We start from the raw sequence: 24,632 nt of genomic DNA on the forward strand, positions 1-24,632 counted from the left end.
ACTACATTCATTGACACTGCATGGAATCCACTGCATCAATCAGGATGCATTTTACCATGCTGCATGGAATCCACTGCATTCAATCATGCTGCATAAAATCCCCTGCATTTAATAGGGTTCAATTTCTCCATGCTGCATGGAATCCACTGCATTCAATCATGCTTCATTGCAACTAGTGCATTCAATCATGTACCATAGTGCCACGCTTCATGGAATCCACTGCATTCAATCATGCTTCATTGCAACCACTGCATTCAATCGGGATTCATTGGGCCTCGCTGCCTGGAATCCACTGCATTCAATCATGCTGCATGGAATCCACTGCATTCAATCATGCTGCATAAAATCCACTGCATTCAATAGGGTTCCATTTCTTCATGCTGCATGGCATATACTGCATTCAAACACGCTGCATGGAATCCACTGCATTCAATCAAGATCCATTGGGCCACGCTGCATGGAATCCACTGCATTTAATCGGGATGCATTGGGCCTCACTGCATGGAATCTACTGCATTCAATCATGCTGCATGGAATCCACTGCATTCAATCATGCTGCATAAAATCCCCTGCATTTAATAGGGTTCAATTTCTCCATGCTGCATGGAATCCACTGCATTCAATCATGCTTCATTGCAACCAGTGCATTCAATCGGGTACCATAGGGCCACGCTTCATGGAATCCACTGCATTCAATCATGCTTCATTGCAACCACTGCATTCAATCGGGAACCATTGGGCCATGCTGCATGGAATCCACTGCATTCAAACACGCTGCATGGAATCCACTGCATTCAATCGGGATGCTTTGGGCCATGCTGGATAATATCCACTGCATTCAATCGGGATTCATTGGGCCTCGCTGCCTGGAATCCACTGCATTCAATCATGCTGCATGGAATCCACTGCATTCAATGACACTGCATGGAATCCACTGCATTCAATAGGGTTCCTTTTCTTCACGCTGCATGGAATACACTGCATTCAAACACGCCGCCTGGAATCCACTGCATTCAATCGAGATCCATTGGGCCACGCTCCATGGAACTCACTGCAATCAATCAGAATACACTCCACCACACTGCACGGAGTCCTCTGCATTCAATCGAGATCCATTGGGCAACGCTGCATGGAATCCACTGCATCAATCGGGATGCATTTTATCATGCTGCCTGGAATCCACTGCATTCAATGACACTGCATGGAATCCACTGCATCAATCGGGATGCATTTTACCATGCTGCATGGAATCCACTGCATTCAATGACACTGCATGGAATCCACTGCATCAATCGGGATGCATTTTACCATGCTGCATGGAATCCACTGCATTCACTCGGGATCCATTTAGCCATGCTGCATGTAATGCACTGCGTTTAATCGGGATGCATTTTACCATGCTGCATGGAATCCACTGCATTCAGTGATGCTGCATGGAATGCACTACCTTCAATCGGGATGCTTTGGGCCATGCTGCATAAAATCCACTGCATTTAATCGGGATGCATTGGGCCACGCTCCATGGAATCAACTGCATTCAATCAAGCTGGATGGAATCCACTGCATTTAATCGGGATGCATTTTACCACGCTGCATGGAATATACTGCATTCAATCACGCTGCATGGAATTCACTGCATTCAATTGGGATCCATTGCGCCACGATGCATGGAATCCACTGCGTTCAATTTAAATCCATTGCACCACACTGCATGGAATCCACTGCATTCTCTCGAGATCCATTGGGCCATGCTGCATCGAATCCACTGCATTCAATCGGGATCCATTTAACCCCGCTGCATGGAATGCACTGCGTTCAATTGGGATGCATTAAACCATGCTGCATGGAATCCACTGCATTCAATGACACTGCATGGAATCCACTGCATCAGTCGGGATGCATTTTACCATGCTGCATGGAATCGACTGCATTCAGTGACGCTGCATGGAATCTACTGCAGTCAATCGGGATCCATTGTGCCACATTGCAGGGAAACCACTGCATTCAATCGACATCCATTGCGCCATGCTGCATGGAATCCACTGCATTCAATTGGGATTCATTGGGCCTCACTGCATGGAATACACTGCGTTCAATCGAGATCCATTGGGCCACGCTGCATGGAATCCACTGCATTCAATCGGGATCCATTTAGCCATGCATCATGGAATACACTGCGTTCAATCGGGATGCATTTTACCATGCTGCATGGAATCCACTGCATTCAGTGATGCTGCATGGAATGCACTACCTTCAATCGGGATGCTTTGGGCCATGCTGCATAAAATCCACTGCATTTAATCGGGATGCATTGGGCCACGCTCCATGGAATCAACTGCATTCAATCAAGCTGGATGGAATCCACTGCATTTAATCGGGATGCATTTTACCATGCTGCATGGAATGTACTGCATTCAATCACGCTGCATGGAATTCACTGCATTCAATTGGGATCCATTGCACAACGATGCATGGAATCCACTGCGTTCAATCAAAATCCATTGCACCACACTGCATGGAATCCACTGCATTCTCTCGAGATCCATTGGGCCACGCTGCATCGAATCTACTGCATTCAATCATGCTGCATGGAATCCACTGCATTCAATCATGCTGCATAAAATCCCCTGCATTTAATAGGGTTCAATTTCTCCATGCTGCATGGAATCCTCTGCATTCAATCATGCTTCATTGCAACCAGTGCATTCAATCGGGTAACATAGGGCCACGCTTCATGGAATCCACTGCATTCAATCATGCTTCATTGCAACCACTGCATTCAATCGGGAACCATTGGGCCATGCTGCATGGAATCCACTGGATTCAAACACGCTGCATGGAATCCACTGCATTCAATCGGGATGCTTTGGGCCATGCTGGATAATATCCACTGCATTCAATCGGGATTCATTGGGCCTCGCTGCCTGGAATCCACTGCATTCAATCATGCTGCATGGAATCCACTGCATTCAATCATGCTGCATAAAATCCACTGCATTTAATAGGGTTCCATTACTTCATGCTGCATGGCATACACTGCATTCAAACACGCTGCATGGAATCCACTGCATTCAATCGAGATCCATTGGGCCACGCTGCATGGAATCCACTGCATTCAATTGGGATCCATTGGGCCACGCTGCTTTGAATCCACTGCATTCAATCGGGATCCATTTAACCCCGCTGCATGGAATCCACTGCATCAATCGGGATGCATTTTATCATGCTGCCTGGAATCCAGTGCATTCATTGATACTGCATGGAATCCACTGCATCAATCGAGATGCATTTTACCATGCTGCATGTAATCCTCTGCATTCAATCATGCTGCATAAAATCCCCTGCATTTAATAGGGTTCAATTTCTCCATGCTGCATGGAATCCTCTGCATTCACATGCGTCATTGCAACCAGTGCATTCAATCGGGTACCATAGGGCCACGCTTCAAGGAATCAACTGCATTCAATCATGCTTCATTGCAACCACTGCATTCAATCGGGATTCATTGGGCCTCGCTCCATGGAATCCACTGCATTCAATTGGGATTCATTGGGCCTCACTGCATGGAATACACTGCGTTCAATCGAGATCCACTGGGCCACGCTGCATGGAATCCACTGCATTCAATCGGGATCCATTTAGCCATGCTTCAGGGAATACACTGCGTTCAATCGGGATGCATTTTACCATGCTGCATGGAATCCACTGCATTCAGTGATGCTGCATGGAATGCACTACCTTCAATCGGGATGCTTTGGGCCATGCTGCTTAAAATCCACTGCATTTAATCGGGATGCATTGGGCCACGCTCCATGGAATCAACTGCATTCAATCAAGCTGGATGGAATCCACTGCATTTAATCGGGATGCATTTTACCATGCTGAATGGAATGTACTGCATTCAATCACGCTGCATGGAATTCACTGCATTCAATTGGGATCCATTGCACAATGATGCATGGAATCCACTGCGTTCAATCAAAATCCATTGCACCACACTGCATGGAATCCACTGCATTCTCTCGAGATCCATTGGGCCACGCTGCATCGAATCCACTGCATTCAATCGGGATCCATTTAGCCACGCTGCATGGAATAATCTTCGTTCAATTGGGATGCATTTAACCGTGCTGCATCGAATCCACTGCATTCAATCGGGATCCATTTATCCACGCTGCATGGAATACTCTTCGTTCAATCGGGATGCATTTAACCATGCTGCATCGAATCCACTGCATTCAGTGACGCTGCATGGAATCCACTGCATTCAATCAAGCTGGATGGAATCCACTGCATTTAATCGGGATGCATTTTACCATTCTGCATGTAATGTACTGCATTCAGTGATGCCGCATGGAACAACTGCATTCAATCGGGATACTTTGGGCCTCGCTGCATAAAATCCACTGCATTTAATCGGGATGCATTGGGCCTCACTTCATGGAATCTACTGCATTCAATCATGCTGCATGGAGTCCACTGCATTCAATCATGCTGCATAAAATACCCTGCATTTAATAGGGTTCAATTTCTCCATGCTGCATGGAATCCACTGCATTCAATCATGCTTCATTGCAACCAGTGCATTCAATCGGGTACCATAGGGCCACGCTTCATGGAATCCACTGCATTCAATCATGCTTCATTGCAACCACTGCATTCAATTGGGGACCATTGGGCCATGCTGCATGGAATCCACTGCATTCAAACACGCTGCATGGAATCCACTGCATTCAATTGGGATGCTTTGGGCCATGCTGGATAATATCCACTGCATTCAATCGGGATTCATTGGGCCTCGCTGCCTGGAATCCACTGCATTCAATCATGCTGCATGGAATCCACTGCATTCAAAAGGGTTCCATTTCTTCACGCTGCATGGCATACACTGCATTCAAACACGCTGAATGGAATCCACTGCATTCAATCGAAATCCATTGGGCCATGCTGCATGGAATCCACTGCATTCAATCGGGATCCATTTAACCCCGCTGCATGGAATACACTGCGTTCAATCGAGATCCATTGGGCCACGCTGCATGGAATCCACTGCATTCAATCGGGATCCATTTAGCCATGCTTCATGGAATACACTGCGTTCAATCGGGATGCTTTTTACCATGCTGCATGGAATCCACTGCATTCAGTGATGCTGCATGGAATGCACTACCTTCAATCGGGATGCTTTGGGCCATGCTGCATAAAATCCACTGCATTTAATCGGGATGCATTGGGCCACGCTCCATGGAATCAACTGCATTCAATCAAGCTGCATGGAATCCACTTCATTCAATCGGGATGCATTTTACCACGCTGTATGGAGTATACTGTATTCAATCACGCTGCATGGAATTCACTGCATTCAATTGGGCTCCATTGCGCCAAAAGGCATGTAATCCACTGCGTTCAATCAAAATCCATTGCACCACACTGCGTGGAATCCACTGCATTCTCTCGAGATCCATTGGGCCACGCTGCATGGAATCCACTGCATTCAATCATGCTGCATAAAATCCACTGCATTCAATAGGGTTCCATTTCTTCACACTGCATGGCATACACTGCATTCAAATACGCTGCATGGAATCCACTGCATTCAATCGAGATCCATTGGGCCACGCTGCAAGGAATCCACTGCATTCAATCGGGATACATTTAGCCATGCTTCATGGAATCCACTGCGTTCAATCGGGATGCATTTTACCATGCTGCATGGAATCCACTGCATTCAGTGATGCTGCATGGAATGCACTACATTCAATCGGGATGCTTTGGGCCATGCTGCTTAAAATCCACTGGATTTAATCGGGATGTATTGGGCCACGCTCCATGGAATCCACTGCATTCAATCAAGCTGCATGGAATCCACTGCATTCAATCAAGCTGCATGGAATCCACTGCATTCAATCGACATCCATTGGGCCACGCTGCATGGAATCCACTGCATTCAATCGGGATCCATTTAACCCCGCTGCATGGAATCCACTGCATCAATCGGGATGCATTTTACCATGCTGCATGGAATCCACTGCATTAATGACACTGCATGGAATCCACTGCATCAATCGGGATGCATTTTACCATGCTGCATGGAATCCACTGCATTCAATGACACTGCATGGAATCCACTGCATCACTCGGGACGCATTTTACCATGCTGCATGGAATCCACTGCATTATGTGACGCTGCATGGAATCCACTGCAGTCAATCGGGATCCATTGTGCCCCATTGCAGGGAAACCACGTCATTCAATCGACATCCATTGCACCATGCTGCATGGAATCCACTGCATTCAATCGGGATCCATTTAGCCATGCTTCATGGAATACACTGCGTTCAATCGGGATGCATTTTACCATGCTGCATGGAATCCACTGCATTCAGCGATGCTGCATGTAATGCACTAACTTCAATCGGGATGCTTTAGGCCATGCTGCTTAAAATCCACTGCATTTAATCGGGTTGCATTGGGCCACGCTCCATGGAATCAACTGCATTCAATCAAGCTGCATGGAATCCACTGCATTCAATCGGGATGCATTTTACCACGCTGTATGGAGTATACTGTATTCAATCACGCTGCATGGAATTCACTGCATTCAATTGGGATCCATTGTGCCAAATGCATGGAATCCACTGCGTTCAATCAAAATCCATTGCACCATACTGCATGGAATCCACTGCATTCTCTCGAGATCCATTGAGCCACGCTGCATCGAATCCACTGTATTCAATCGGGTTCCATTCAGCCGTGCTTCATGCAATACACTGCGTTCCATCGGGATGCATTTTACCATGCTGCATCGAATCCACTGCATTCAGTGACGCTGCATGGAATCCACTGCATTCAATCGGGATGCTTTGGGCCTCGCTGCATAAAATCCACTGCATTTAATCGGGATGCATTGGGCCTCACTGCATGGAATCTACTGCATTCAATCATGCTGCATGGAATCCACTGCATTCAATCATGCTGCATAAAATCCCCTGCATTTAATAGGGTTCAATTTCTCCATGCTGCATGGAATCCACTGCATTCAATCATGCTTCATTGCAACCAGTGCATTCAATCGGGTACCATAGGGCCACGCTTCATGGAATCCACTGCATTCAATCATGCTTCATTGCAACCACTGCATTCAATCGGGAACCATTGGGCCATGCTGCATGGAATCCACTGCATTCAAACACGCTGCATGGAATCCACTGCATTCAATCGGGATGCTTTGGGCCATGCTGGATAATATCCACTGCATTCAATCGGGATTCATTGGGTCTCGCTGCCTGGAATCCACTGCATTCAATCATGCTGCATGGAATCCACTGCATTCAATGACACTGCATGGAAGCCACTGCATTCAATAGGGTTCCATTTCTTCACACTGCATGGCATACACTGCATTCAAACACGCTGCATGGAATCCACTGCATTCAATCGAGATCCATTGGGCCACGCTGCATGGAATTCACTGCAATCAATCAGAATCCACTCCACCACACTGCACGGAGTGCACTGCATTCAATGGAGATCCATTGGGCCACGTTGCATGGAATCCACTGCATTCAATTGGGATCCATTTACCCCGCTGCATGGAATCCACTGCATCAATCGGGATGCATTTTATCATGCTGCCTGGAATCCACTGTATTCAATTACACTGCATGGAATCCACTGCATCAATCGGGATGCATTTTACCATGCTGCATGGAATCCACTGCATTCAATGACACTGCATGGAATCCACTGCATCAATCGTGACGCATTTTACCATGCTGCATGGAATCCACTGCATTCATTCGGGATCCATTTAGCCATGCTGCATGTAATGCACTGCGTTTAATCGGGATGCATTTTACCATGCTGCATGGAATCCACTGCATTCAGTGATGCTGTGGAATGCACTACATTTAATCGGGATGCATTGGGCCACGCTCCATGGAATCAACTGCATTCAATCAAGCTGGATGGAATCCACTGCATTTAATCGGGATGCATTTTACCACGCTGCATGGAATATACTGCATTCAATCACGCTGCATGGAATTCACTGCATTCAATTGGGATCCATTGCGCCACGATGCATGGAATCCATTGCGATCAATTTAAATCCATTGCACCACACTGCATGGAATCCACTGCATTCCCTCGAGATCCATTGGGCCACGCTGCATCGAATCCACTGCATTCAATCGGGATCCATTTAACCCCGCTGCATGGAATGCACTGCGTTCAATTGGGATGCATTAAACCATGCTGCATGGAATCCACTGCATTCAGTGACGCTGCATGGAATCCACTGCAGTCAATCGGGATCCATTGTGCCACATTGCAGGGAAACCACTGCATTCAATCGACATCCATTGCGCCATGCTGCATGGAATCCACTGCATTCAATTGGGATTCATTGGGCCTCACTGCATGGAATACACTGCGTTCAATAGAGATCCATTGGGCCACGCTGCATGGAATCCACTGCATTCAATCGGGATCCATTTAGCCATGCTTCATGGAATAAACTGCGTTCAATCGGGATGCATTTTACCATGCTGCATGGAATCCACTGCATTCAGTGATGCTGCATGGAATGCACTACCTTCAATCGGGTTGCTTTGGGCCATGCTGCATAAACTCCACTGCATTTAATCGGGATGCATTGGGCCACTCTCCATGGAATCAACTGCATTCAATCAAGCTGGATGGAATCCACTGCATTTAATCGGGATGCATTTAACCACGCTGCATGGAAAATACAGCATTCAATCACGCTGCATGGAATTCACTGCATTCAATTGGGATCCATTGCGCCACGATGCATGGAATCCACTGCATTCAATCGGGATCCATTTAACCCCGCTGCATGGAATCCACTGCATCAATCGGGAGGCATTTTATCATGCTGCCTGGAATCCACTGCATTCATTGACACTGCATGGAATCCACTGCATCAATCAGGATGCATTTTACCATGCTGCATGGAATCCACTGCATTCAATCATGCTGCATGGAATCCACTGCATTCAATCATGCTGCATAAAATCCCCTGCATTTAATAGGGTTCAGTTTCTCCATGCTGCATGGAATCCACTGCATTCAATCATGCTTCATTGCAACTAGTGCATTCTATCGTGATTCATTGGGCCTCGCTGCCTGGAATCCACTGCATTCAATCATGCTGCATGGAATCCACTGCATTCAATCATGCTGCATAAAATCCACTGCATTCAATAGGGTTCCATTTCTTCACGCTGCATGGCATACACTGCATTCAAACAGGCTGCATGGAATCCACTGCATTCAATCGAGATCCATTGGGCCACGCTGCATGGAATTCACTGCAATCAATCAGAATCCACTGCACCACACTGCACGGAGTCCTCTGCATTCAATCGAGATCCATTGGGCCACGCTGCATGGAATCCACTGCATTCAATCGGGATTCATTTAACCCCGCTGCATGGAATCCACTGCATCAATCGGGATGCATTTTACCATGCTGCATGGAATCCACTGCATTCAATGACACTGCATGGAATCCACTGCATCAATCGTGACGCATTTTACCATGCTGCATGGAATCCACTGCATTCATTCGGGATCCATTTAGACATGCTGCATGGAATCCACTGCGTTTAATCGGGATGCATTTTACCATGCTGCATGGAATCCACTGCATTCAGTGATGCTGCATGGAATTGACTATATTCAATCGGGATGCTTTGGGCCATGCTGCATAAAATCCACTGCATTTAATCGGGATGCATTGGGCCACGCTCCATGGAATCAACTGCATTCAATCAAGCTGGATGGAATCCACTGCATTTAATCGGGATGCATTTTACCACGCTGCATGGAATATACTGCATTCAATCACGCTGCATGGAATTCACTGCATTCAATTGGGATCCATTGCACCACGATGCATGGAATCCACTGCGTTCAATTTAAATCCATTGCACCACACTGCATGGAATCCACTGCATTCTCTCGAGACCCATTGGGCCACGCTGCATGGAATCCACTGCATTCAATCGAGATCCATTTAACCCTGCTGCATGGAATCCACTGCATCAATCGGGAAGCATTTTATCATGCTGCCTGGAATCCACTGCATTCAATGACACTGCATGGAATCCACTGCATCAATCGGGATACATTTTACCATGCTGCATGGAATCCACTGCATTCAATGACACTGCATGGAATCTACTGCATTCACTCGGGATCCATTTAGCCATGCTGCATGTAATCCACTGCGTTTAATCGGGATGCATATTACCACGCTGCATGGAATATACTGCATTCAATCATGCTGCATGGAATTCACTGCATTCAATTGGGATCCATTGCACCACGATGCATGGAATCCACTGCGTTCAATTAAAATCCATTGCACCACACTGCATGGAATCCACTGCAATCTCTCGAGATCCATTGGGCCACGCTGCATGGAATCCACTGCATTCAATCGGGATCCATTTAGCCACGCTGCATGGAATACTCTTTGTTCAATCGGGATGCATTTAACCATGCTGCATCGAATCCACTGCATTCAGTGACGCTGCATGGAATCCACTGCATTCAATCGGGATGCTTTGGGCCTCGCTGCATAAAATCCACTGCATTTAATCGGGATGCATTGGGCCTCACCGCATGGAATCTACTGCATTCAATCATGCTGCATGGAATCCACTGCATTCAATCATGCTGCATAAAATCCCCTGCATTTAATAGGGTTCAATTTCTCCATGCTGCATGGAATCCACTGCATTCAATCATGCTTCATTGCAACCAGTGCATTCAATCGGGTACCATAGGGCCACGCTTCATGGAATCCACTGCATTCAATCATGCTTCATTGCAACCACTGCATTCAATCGGGAACCATTGGGCCATGCTGCATGGAATCCACTGCATTCAAACACGCTGCATGGAATCCACTGCATTCAATCGGGATGCTTTGGGCCATGCTGGATAATATCCACTGCATTCAATCGGGCTTCATTGGGCCTCGCTGCCTGGAATCCACTGCATTCAATCATGCTGCATGGAATCCACTGCATTCAATGACACTGCATGGAATCCACTGCATTCAATAGGGTTCCATTTCTTCACGCTGCATGGAATACACTGCATTCAAACACGCTGCCTGGAATCCACTGCATTCAATCGAGATCCATTGGGCCACGCTGCATGGAACTCACTGAAATCAATCAGAATCCACTCCACCACACTGCACGGAGTCCTCTGCATTCAATCGAGATCCATTGGGCCACGCTGCATGGAATCCACTGCATCAATCGGGATGCATTTTATCATGCTGCCTGGAATCCACTGCATTCAATGACACTGCATGGAATCCACTGCATCAATCGGGATGCATTTTACCATGCTGCATGGAATAAACTGCATTCAATGACACTGCATGGAATCCACTGCATCAATCGTGACGCATTTTACCATGCTGCATGGAATCCACTGCATTCACTCGGGATCCATTTAGCCATGCTGCATGTAATGCACTGCGTTTAATCGGGATGCATTTTAGCATGCTGCATGGAATCCATTGCATTCAGTGATGCTGCATGGAATGCACTACCTTCAATCGGGATGCTTTGGGCCATGCTGCATAAATTCCACTGCATTTAATCGGGATGCATTGGGCCACGCTCCATGGAATCAACTGCATTCAATCAAGCTGGATGGAATCCACTGCATTTAATCGGGATGCATTTTACCACGCTGCATGGAATATACTGCATTCAATCACGCTGCATGGAATTCACTGCATTCAATTGGGATCCATTGCGCCACGATGCATGGAATCCACTGCGTTCAATTTAAATCCATTGCACCACACTGCATGGAATCCACTGCATTCTCTCGAGATCCATTGGGCCACGCTGCATCGAATCCACTGCATTCAATCGGGATCCATTTAACCCCGCTGCATGAAATGCACTGCGTTCAATTGGGATGCATTAAACCATGCTGCATGGAATCCACTGCATTCAGTGACGCTGCATGGAATCCACTGCAGTCAATCGGGATCCATTGTGCCACATTGCAGGGAAACCACTGCATTCAATCGACATCCATTGCGCCATGCTGCATGGAATCCACTGCATTCAATTGGGATTCATTGGGCCTCACTGCATGGAATACACTGCGTTCAATCGAGATCCATTGGGCCACGCTGCATGGAATCCACTGCATTCACTCAAGCTGGATGGAATCCACTGCATTCAATCATGCTGCATAAAATCCCCTGCATTTAATAGGGTTCAATTTCTCCATGCTGCATGGAATCCACTGCATTCAATCATGCTTCATTGCAACCACTGCATTCAATCGGGAACCATTGGGCCATGCTGCATGGAATCCACTGCATTCAAACACGCTGCATGGAATCCACTGCATTCAATCGGGATGCTTTGGGCCATGCTGGATAATATCCACTGCATTCAATCGGGATTCATTGGGTCTCGCTGCCTGGAATCCACTGCATTCAATCATGCTGCATGGAATCCACTGCATTCAATCATGCTGCATAAAATCCACTGCATTCAATAGGGTTCCATTACTTCATGCTGCATGGCATACACTGCATTCAAACACGCTGCATGGAATCCACTGCATTCAATCGAGATCCATTGGGCCACACTGCATGGAATCCACTGCATTCAATTGGTATCCATTGTGCCACGATGCATGGAATTCACTGCAATCAATCAGAATCCACTGCACCACACTGCATGGAATCCACTGCATTCAATCGAGATCCATTGGGCCACGCTGCATGGAATCCACTGCATTCAATCGAGAACCATTGGGCCACGCTGCATTGAATCCACTGCATTCAATCGGGATCCATTTAACCCCGCTGCATGGAATCCACTGCATCAATCGGGATGCATTTTATCATGCTGCCTGGAATCCAGTGCATTCATTGACACTGCATGGAATCCACTGCATCAATCGGGATGCATTTTACCATGCTGCATGTAACCCTCTGCTTTCAATCATGCTGCATAAAATCCCCTGCATTTAATAGCGTTCAATTTCTCCATGCTGCATGGAATCCTCTGCATTCACATGCGTCATTGCAACCAGTGCATTCAATCGGGTACCATAGGGCCACGCTTCAAGGAATCAACTGCATTCAATCATGCTTCATTCCAACCACTGCATTCAATCGGGATTCATTGGGCCTCGCTGCATGGAATCCACTGCATTCAATTGGGATCCATTGGGCCTCACTGCATGGAATACACTGCATTCAATCGAGATCCATTGGGCCACGCTGCATGGAATCCACTGCATTCAATCGGGATCCATTTAGCCATGCTCCATGGAATACACTGCGTTTAATCGGGATGGATTTTACCATGCTGCATGGAATCCACTGCATTCAGTGATGCTGCATGGAATCCACTGCATTCAATCGGGATGCTTTGGGCCATGCTGCTTAAAATCCACTGCATTTAATCGGGATGCATTGGGCCACGCTCCATGGAATCAACTGCATTCAATCAAGCTGGATGGAATCCACTGCATTTAATCGGGATGCATTTTACCACGCTGCATGGAATATACTGCATTCAATCACGCTGCATGGAATTCACTGCATTCAATTGGGATCCATTGCGCCACGATGCATGGAATCCACTGCGTTCAATTTAAATCCATTGCACCACACTGCATGGAATCCACTGCATTCTCTCGAGACCATTGGGCCACGCTGCATGGAATCCACTGCATTCAATCGGGATCCATTTAACCCCGCTGCATGGAATCCACTGCATCAATCGGGAAGCATTTTATCATGCTGCCTGGAATCCACTGCATTCAATGACACTGCATGGAATCCACTGCATCAATCGGGATACATTTTACCATGCTGCATGGAATCCACTGCATTCAATGACACTGCATGGAATCCACTGCATCAATCGTGACGCATTTTACCATGCTGCATGGAATCCACTGCATTCAATGACACTGCATGGAATCTACTGCATTCACTCGGGATCCATTTAGCCATGCTGCATGTAATCCACTGCGTTTAATCGGGATGCATATTACCATGCTGCATGGAATATACTGCATTCAATCATGCTGCATGGAATTCACTGCATTCAATTGGGATCCATTGCACCATGATGCATGGAATCCACTGCGTTCAATTAAAATCCATTGCACCACACTGCATGGAATCCACTGCAATCTCTCGAGATCCATTGGGCCACGCTGCATGGAATCCACTGCATTCAATCGGGATCCATTTAGCCACACTGCATGGAATACTCTTTGTTCAATCGGGATGCATTTAACCATGCTGCATCGAATCCACTGCATTCAGTGACGCTGCATGGAATCCACTGCATTCAATCGGGATGCTTTGGGCCTCGCTGCATAAAATCCACTGCATTTAATCGGGATGCATTGGGCCTCACCGCATGGAATCTACTGCATTCAATCATGCTGCATGGAATCCACTGCATTCAATCATGCTGCATAAAATCCCCTGCATTTAATAGGGTTCAATTTCTCCATGCTGCATGGAATCCACTGCATTCAATCATGCTTCATTGCAACCAGTGCATTCAATCGGGTACCATAGGGCCACGCTTCATGGAATCCACTGCATTCAATCATGCTTCATTGCAACCACTGCATTCAATCGGGAACCATTGGGCCATGCTGCATGGAATCCACTGCATTCAAACACGCTGCATGGAATCCACTGCATTCAATCGGGATGCTTTGGGCCATGCTGGATAATATCTACTGCATTCAATCGGGATTCATTGGGCCTCGCTGCCTGGAATCCACTGCATTCAATCATGCTGCATGGAATCCACTGCATTCAATGACACTGCATGGAATCCACTGCATTCAATAGGGTTCCATTTCTTCACGCTGCATGGAATACACTGCATTCAAACACGCTGCCTGGAATCCACTGCATTCAATCGAGATCCATTGGGCCACGCTGCATGGAACTCACTGAAATCAATCAGAATCCACTCCACCACACTGCACGGAGTCCTCTGCATTCAATCGAGATCCATTGGGCCACGCTGCATGGAATCCACTGCATCAATCGGGATGCATTTTATCATGCTGCCTGGAATCCACTGCATTCAATGACACTGCATGGAATCCACTGCATCAATCGGGATGCATTTTACCATGCTGCATGGAATCCACTGCATTCAATGACACTGCATGGAATCCACTGCATCAATCGTGACGCATTTTACCATGCTGCATGGAATCCACTGCATTCATTCGGGATCCATTTAGCCATGCTGCATGTAATGCACTGCGTTTAATCCGGATGCATTTTACCATGCTGCATGGAATCCACTGCATTCAGTGATGCTGCATGGAATGCACTACCTTCAATCGGGATGCTTTGGGCCATGCTGCGTAAAATCCACTGCATTTAATCGGGATGCATTGGGCCACGCTCCATGGAATCAACTGCATTCAATCAAGCTGGATGGAATCCACTGCATTTAATCGGGATGCATTTTACCACGCTGCATGGAATATACTGCATTCAATCACGCTGCATGGAATTCACTGCATTCAATTGGGATCCATTGCGCCACGATGCATGGAATCCACTGCGTTCAATTTAAATCCATTGCACCACACTGCATGGAATCCACTGAATTCTCTCGAGATCCATTGGGCCACGCTGCATCGAATCCACTGCATTCAATCGGGATCCATTTAACCCCGCTGCATGAAATGCACTGCGTTCAATTGGGATGCATTAAACCATGCTGCATGGAATCCACTGCATTCAGTGACGCTGCATGGAATCCACTGCAGTCAATCGGGATCCATTGTGCCACATTGCAGGGAAACCACTGCATTCAATCGACATCCATTGCGCCATGCTGCATGGAATCCACTGCATTCAATTGGGATTCATTGGGCCTCACTGCATGGAATACACTGCGTTCAATCGAGATCCATTGGGCCACGCTGCATGGAATCCACTGCATTCAATCAAGCTGGATGGAATACACTGCATTCAATCATGCTGCATAAAATCCCCTGCATTTAATAGGGTTCAATTTCTCCATGCTGCATGGAATCCACTGCATTCAACCATGCTTCATTGCAACCACTGCATTCAATCGGGAACCATTGGGCCATGCTGCATGGAATCCACTGCATTCAAACACGCTGCATGGAATCCACTGCATTCAATCGGGATGCTTTGGGCCATGCTGGATAATATCCACTGCATTCAATCGGGATTCATTGGGCCTCGCTGACTGGAATGCACTGCATTCAATCATGCTGCATGGAATCCACTGCATTCAATCATGCTGCATAAAATCCACTGCATTCAATAGGGTTCCATTACTTCATGCTGCATGGCATACACTGCATTCAAACACGCTGCATGGAATCCACTGCATTCAATCGAGATCCATTGGGCCAAGCTGCATGGAATCCACTGCATTCAATTGGGATCCATTGTGCCACGATGCATGGAATTCACTGCAATCAATCAGAATCCACTGCACCACACTGCATGGAATCCACTGCATTCAATCGAGATCCATTGGGCCACGCTGCATGGAATCCACTGCATTCAATCAAGAACCATTGGGCCACGCTGCATTGAATCCACTGCATTCAATCGGGATCCATTTAACCCCGCTGCATGGAATCCACTGCATCAATCGGGATGCATTTTATCATGCTGCCTGGAATCCAGTGCATTCATTGACACTGCATGGAATCCACTGCATCAATCGAGATGCATTTTACCATGCTGCATGTAACCCTCTGCTTTCAATCATGCTGCATAAAATCCCCTGCATTTAATACCGTTCAATTTCTCCATGCTGCATGGAATCCTCTGCATTCACATGCGTCATTGCAACCAGTGCATTCAATCGGGTACCATAGGGCCACGCTTCAAGGAATCAACTGCATTCAATCATGCTTCATTGCAACCACTGCATTCAATCGGGATTCATTGGGCCTCGCTGCCTGGAATCCACTGCATTCAATCATGCTGCATGGAATCCACTGCATTCAATGACACTGCATGGAAGCCACTGCATTCAATAGGGTTCCATTTCTTCACGCTGCATGGAATACACTGCATTCAAACACGCTGCCTGGAATCCACTGCATTCAATCGAGATCCATTGGGCCACGCTGCATGGAATTCACTGCAATCAATCAGAATCCACTCCACCACACTGCACGGAGTGCACTGCATTCAATGGAGATCCATTGGGCCACGCTGTATGGAATCCACTCCATTCAATTGGGATCCATTTAACCCCGCTGCATGGAATCCACTGCATCAATCGGGATGCATTTTACCATGCTGCATGGAATCCACTGCATTCAATGACACTGCATGGAATCCACTGCATTCAATCGGGATCCATTTAGCCATGCTTCATGGAATACACTGCGTTCAATCGGGATGCATTTTACCATGCTGCATGGAATCCACTGCATTCTGTGATGCTGCATGGAATGCACTACCTTCAATCGGGATGCTTTGGGCCATGCTGCATAAAATCCACTGCATTTAATCGGGATGCATTGGGCCACGCTCCATGGAATCAACTGCATTCAATCAAGCTGGATGGAATCCACTGCATTTAATCGGGATGCATTTTACCACGCTGCATGGAATATACTGCATTCAATCACGATGCATGGAATTCACTGCATTCAATTGGGATCCATTGCGCCACGATTCTTGGAATCCACAGCGTTCAATTTAAATCCATTGCACCACACTGCATGGAATCCACTGCATTCTCTCGAGATCCATTGGGCCACGCTGCATCGAATCCACTGCATTCAATCGGGATCCATTTAACCCCGCTGCATGGAATGCACTGCGTTCAATTGGGATGCATTTGACCATGCTGCATGGAGTGCACTGCATTCAATGACACTGCATGGAATCCACTGCATCAATCGGGATGCATTTTACCATTCTGCATGGAATCCACTGCATTCAGTGACGCTGCATGGAATCCACTGCAGTCAATCGGGATCCATTGTGTCATATTTCAGGGAAACCACTTCATTCAATCGACATCCATTGCACCATGCTGCATGGAATCCACTGCATTCAATCGAGATCCATTGGGCCACGCTGCATGGAATCCACTGCATTCAATCGGGATCCATTTAACCCCGCTGCATGGAATCCACTGCATCAATCGGGATGCATTTTATCATGCTGCCTGGAATCCACTGCATTCATTGACACTGCATGGAATCCACTGCATCAATCAGGATGCATTTTACCATGCTGCATGGAATCCACTGCATTCAATCATGCTGCATAAAATCCCCTGCATTTAATAGGGTTCAATTTCTCCATGCTGCATGGAATCCACTGCATTCAATCATGCTTCATTGCAACTAGTGCATTCAATCGGGTACCATAGTGCCACGCTTCATGGAATCCACTGCATTCAATCATGCTTCATTGCAACCACTGCATTCAATCGGGATTCATTGGGCCTCGCTGCCTGGAATCCACTGCATTCAATCATGCTGCATGGAATCCACTGCATTCAATCATGCTGCATAAAATCCACTGCATTCAATAGGGTTCCATTTCTTCACGCTGCATGGCATACACTGCATTCAAACACGCTTCATGGAATCCACTGCATTCAATCGAGATCCATTGGGCCACGCTGCATGGAATTCACTGCAATCAATCAGAATCCACTGCACCACACTGCACGGAGTCCTCTGCATTCAATCGAGATCCATTGGGCCAGGCTGCATGGAATCCACTGCATTCAATCGGGATGCTTTGGGCCTCGCTGCATAAAATCCACTGCATTTAATCGGGATGCATTGGGCCTCACTGCATGGAATCTACTGCATTCAATCATGCTGCATGGAATCCACTGCATTCAATCATGCTGCATAAAATCCCCTGCATTTAATAGGGTTCAATTTCTCCATGCTGCATGGAATCCACTGCATTCAATCATGCTTCATTGCAACCAGTGCATTCAATCGGGTACCATAGGGCCACGCTTCATGGAATCCACTGCATTCAATCATGCTTCATTGCAACCACTGCATTCAATCGGGAACCATTGGGCCATGCTGCATGGAATCCACTGCATTCAAACACGCTGCATGGAATCCACTGCATTCAATCGGGATGCTTTGGGCCATGCTGGATAATATCCACTGCATTCAATCGGGATTCATTGGGTCTCGCTGCCTGGAATCCACTGCATTCAATCATGCTGCATGGAATCCACTGCATTCAATGACACTGCATGGAATCCACTGCATTCAATAGGTTTCCATTTCTTCACGGTGCATGGAATACACTGCATTCAAACACGCTGCCTGGAATCCACTGCATTCAATCGAGATCCATTGGGCCACGCTGCATGGAACTCACTGATATCAATCAGAATCCACTCCACCACACTGCACGGAGTCCTCTGCATTCAATGGAGATCCATTGGGCCACGCTGCATGGAATCCACTGCATCAATCGGGATGCATTTTATCATGCTGCCTGGAATCCACTGCATTCAATAACACTGCATGGAATCCACTGCATCAATCGGGATGCATTTTAACATGCTGCATGGAATCCACTGCATTCAATGACACTGCATGGAATCCACTGCATCAATCGTGACGCATTTTACCATGCTGCATGGAATCCACTGCATTCAATCGAGATCCATTGGGCCACGCTGCATGGAATCCACTGCATTCAATCGGGATCCATTTAGCCATGCATCATGGAATACACTGCGTTCAATCGGGATGCATTTTACCATGCTGCATGGAATCCACTGCATTCAGTGATGCTGCATGGAATGCACTACCTTCAATCGGGATGCTTTGGGCCATGCTGCATAAAATCCACTGCATTTAATCGGGATGCATTGGGCCACGCTCCATGGAATCAACTGCATTCAATCAAGCTGGATGGAATCCACTGCATTTAATCGGGATGCATTTTACCATGCTGCATGGAATGTACTGCATTCAATCACGCTGCATGGAATTCACTGCATTCAATTGGGATCCATTGCACAACGATGCATGGAATCCACTGCGTTCAATCAAAATCCATTGCACCACACTGCATGGAATCCACTGCATTCTCTCGAGATCCATTGGGCCACGCTGCATGGAATCTACTGCATTCAATCATGCTGCATGGAATCCACTGCATTCAATCATGCTGCATAAAATCCCCTGCATTTAATAGGGTTCAATTTCTCCATGCTGCATGGAATCATCTGCATTCAATCATGCTTCATTGAAACCACTGCATTCAATCGGGATTCATTGGGCCTCGCTGCCTGGAATCCACTGCATTCAATCATGCTGCATGGAATCCACTGCATTCAATCATGCTGCATAAAATCCACTGCATTCAATAGGGTTCCATTTCTTCACGCTGCATGGCATACACTGCATTCAAACACGCTTCATGGAATCCACTGCATTCAATCGAGATCCATTGGGCCACGCTGCATGGAATTCACTGCAATCAATCAGAATCCACTGCACCACACTGCACGGAGTCCTCTGCATTCAATCGAGATCCATTGGGCCACGCTGCATGGAATCCACTGCATTCAATCGGGATGCTTTGGGCCTCGCTGCATAAAATCCACTGCATTTAATCGGGATGCATTGGGCCTCACTGCCTGGAATCTACTGCATTCAATCATGCTGCATGGAATCCACTGCATTCAATCATGCTGCATAAAATCCCCTGCATTTAATAGGGTTCAATTTCTCCATGCTGCATGGAATCCACTGCATTCAATCATGCTTCATTGCAACCAGTGCATTCAATCGGGTACCATAGGGCCACGCTTCATGGAATCCACTGCATTCAATCATGCTTCATTGCAACCACTGCATTCAATCGGGAACCATTGGGCCATGCTGCATGGAATCCACTGCATTCAAACACGCTGCATGGAATCCACTGCATTCAATCGGGATGCTTTGGGCCATGCTGGATAATATCCACTGCATTCAATCGGGATTCATTGGGCCTCGCTGCCTGGAATCCACTGCATTCAATCATGCTGCATGGAATCCACTGCATTCAATCATGCTGCATAAAATCCACTGCATTCAATAGGGTTCCATTTCTTCACGCTGCATGGCATACACTGCATTCAAACACGCTGCATGGAACCCACTACATTCAATCGAGATCCATTGGGCCACGCTGCATGGAATCCACTGCATTCAATCATGCTGCATAAAATACCCTGCATTTAATAGGGTTCCATTTCTCCATGCTGCATGGAATCCACTGCATTCAATGACACTGCATGGAATCCACTGCATCAATCGGGATGCATTTAACCATGCTGCATCGAATCCACTGCATTCAGTGACGCTGCATGGAATCCACTGCATTCAATGAAGCTGGATGGAATCCACTGTATTTAATCGGGATGCATTTTACCATGCTGCATGTAATGTACTGCATTCAGTGATGCCGCATGGAACCACTGCATTCAATCGGGATACTTTGGGCCTCGCTGCATAAAATCCACTGCATTTAATCGGGATGCATTGGGCCTCACTTCATGGAATCTACTGCATTCAATCATGCTGCATGTAGTGCACTGCATTCAATCATGCTGCATAAAATACCCTGCATTTAATAGGGTTCAATTTCTCCATGCTGCATGGAATCCACTGCATTCAATCATGCTTCATTGCAACCAGTGCATTCAATCGGGTACCATAGGGCCACGCTTCATGGAATCCACTGCATTCAATCATGCTTCATTGCAACCACTGCATTCAATCGGGGACCATTGGGCCATGCTGCATGGAATCCACTGCATTCAAACACGCTGCATGGAATCCACTGCATTCAATCGGGATGCTTTGGGCCATGCTGGATAATATCCACTGCATTCAATCGGGATTCATTGGGCCTCGCTGCCTGGAATCCACTGCATTCAATCATGCTGCATGGAATCCACTGCATTCAATAGGGTTCCATTTCTTCACGCTGCATGGCATACACTGCATTCAAACACGCTGAATGGAATCCACTGCATTCAATCGAAATCCATTGGGCCACGCTGCATGGAATCCACTGCATTCAATCGGGATCCATTTAACCCCGCTGCATGGAATACACTGTGTTCAATCGGGATGCATTTCACCATGCTGCATGGAATCCACTGCATTCAGTGACACTGCATGGAATCCACTGCAGTCAATCGGGATCCATTGTGCCACATTGCAGGGAAACCACTGCATTCAATCGACATCCATTGCGCCATGCTGCATGGAATCCACTGCATTCAATTGGGATTCATTGGGCCTCACTGCATGGAATACACTGCGTTCAATCGAGATCCATTGGGCCACGCTGCATGGAATCCACTGCATTCAATCGGGATCCATTTAGCCATGCTTCATGGAATACACTGCGTTCAATTGGGATGATTTTTACCATGCTGCATGGAATCCACTGCATTCAGTGATGCTGCATGGAATGCACTACATTCAATCGGGATGCTTTGGGCCATGCTGCTTAAAATCCACTGCATTTAATCGGGATGCATTGGGCCACGCTCCATGGAATCAACTGCATTCAATCAAGCTGCATGGAATCCACTGCATTCAATCGACATCCATTGGGCCACGCTGCATGGAATCCACTGCATTCAATCGGGATCCATTTAACCCCGCTGCATGGAATCCACTGCATCAATCGGGATGCATTTTACCATGCTGCATGGAATCCACTGCATTAATGACACTGCATGGAATACACTGCATCAATCGGGATGCATTTTACCATGCTGCATGGAATCCACTGCATTCAATGACACTGCATGGAATCCACTGCATCACTCGGGACGCATTTTACCATGCTGCATGGAATCCACTGCATTATGTGACGCTGCATGGAATCCACTGCAGTCAATCGGGATCCATTGTGCCCCATTGCAGGGAAACCACGTCATTCAAGCGACATCCATTGCACCATGCTGCATGGAATCCACTGCATTCAATCGGGATCCATTTAGCCATGCTTCATGGAATACACTGCGTTCAATCGGGATGCATTTTACCATGCTGCATGGAATCCACTGCATTCAGTGATGCTGCATGTAATGCACTACCTTCAATCGGGATGCTTTAGGCCATGCTGCTTAAAATCCACTGCATTTAATCGGGATGCATTGGGCCACGCTCCATGGAATCAACTGCATTCAATCAAGCTGCATGGAATCCACTGCATTCAATCGGGATGCATTTTACCACGCTGTATGGAGTATACTGTATTCAATCACGCTGCATGGAATTCACTGCATTCAATTGGGATCCATTGTGCCAAATGCATGGAATCCACTGCGTTCAATCAAAATCCATTGCACCATACTGCATGGAATCCACTGCATTCTCTCGAGATCCATTGGGCCACGCTGCATCGAATCCACTGTATTCAATCGGGATCCATTCAGCCATGCTTCATGGAATACACTGCGTTCCATCGGGATGCATTTTACCATGCTGCATCGAATCCACTGCATTCAGTGACGCTGCATGGAATCCACTGCATTCAATCGGGATGCTTTGGGCCTCGCTGTATAAAATCCACTGCATTTAATCGGAATGCATTGGGCCTCACTGCCTGGAATCTACTGCATTCAATCATGCTGCATGGAATCCACTGCATTCAATCATGCTGCATAAAATCCCCTGCATTTAATAGGGTTCAATTTCTCCATGCTGCATGGAATCCACTGCATTCAATCATGCTTCATTGCAACCAGTGCATTCAATCGGGTACCATAGGGCCACGCTTCATGGAATCCACTGCATTCAATCATGCTTCATTGCAACCACTGCATTCAATCGGGAACCATTGGGCCATGCTGCATGGAATCCACTGCATTCAAACACGCTGCATGGAATCCACTGCATTCAATCGGGATGCTTTGGGCCATGCTGGATAATATCCACTGCATTCAATCGGGATTCATTGGGCCTCGCTGCCTGGAATCCACTGCATTCAATCATGCTGCATGGAATCCACTGCATTCAATGACACTGCATGGAATCCACTGCATTCAATAGGGTTCCATTTCTTCACGCTGCATGGAATACACTGCATTCAAACACGCTGCCTGGAATCCACTGCATTCAATCGAGATCCATTGGGCCACGCTGCATGGAATTCACTGCAATCAATCAGAATCCACTCCACCACACTGCACGGAGTGCACTGCATTCAATGGAGATCCATTGGGCCACGCTGCATGGAATCCACTGCATTCAATTGGGATCCATTTAACCCCGCTGCATGGAATCCACTGCATCAATCGGGATGCATTTTATCATGCTGCCTGGAATCCACTGTATTCAATGACACTGCATGGAATCCACTGCATCAATCGGGATGCATTTTACCATGCTGCATGGAATCCACTGCATTCAATGACACTGCATGGAATCCACAGCATCAATCGTGACGCATTTTACCATGCTGCATGGAATCCACTGCATTCATTCGGGATCCATTTAGCCATGCTGCATGTAATGCACTGCGTTTAATCGGGATGCATTTTACC

Source organism: Sus scrofa, chromosome 13 (assembly GCF_054392235.1).
Source record: "Sus scrofa isolate SSC_HxYL_T2T_F1_AM1 chromosome 13, Sscrofa_HxYL_maternal_Yorkshire_Landrace_v2.0, whole genome shotgun sequence".
Lineage (NCBI taxonomy): Eukaryota > Metazoa > Chordata > Mammalia > Artiodactyla > Suidae > Sus > Sus scrofa.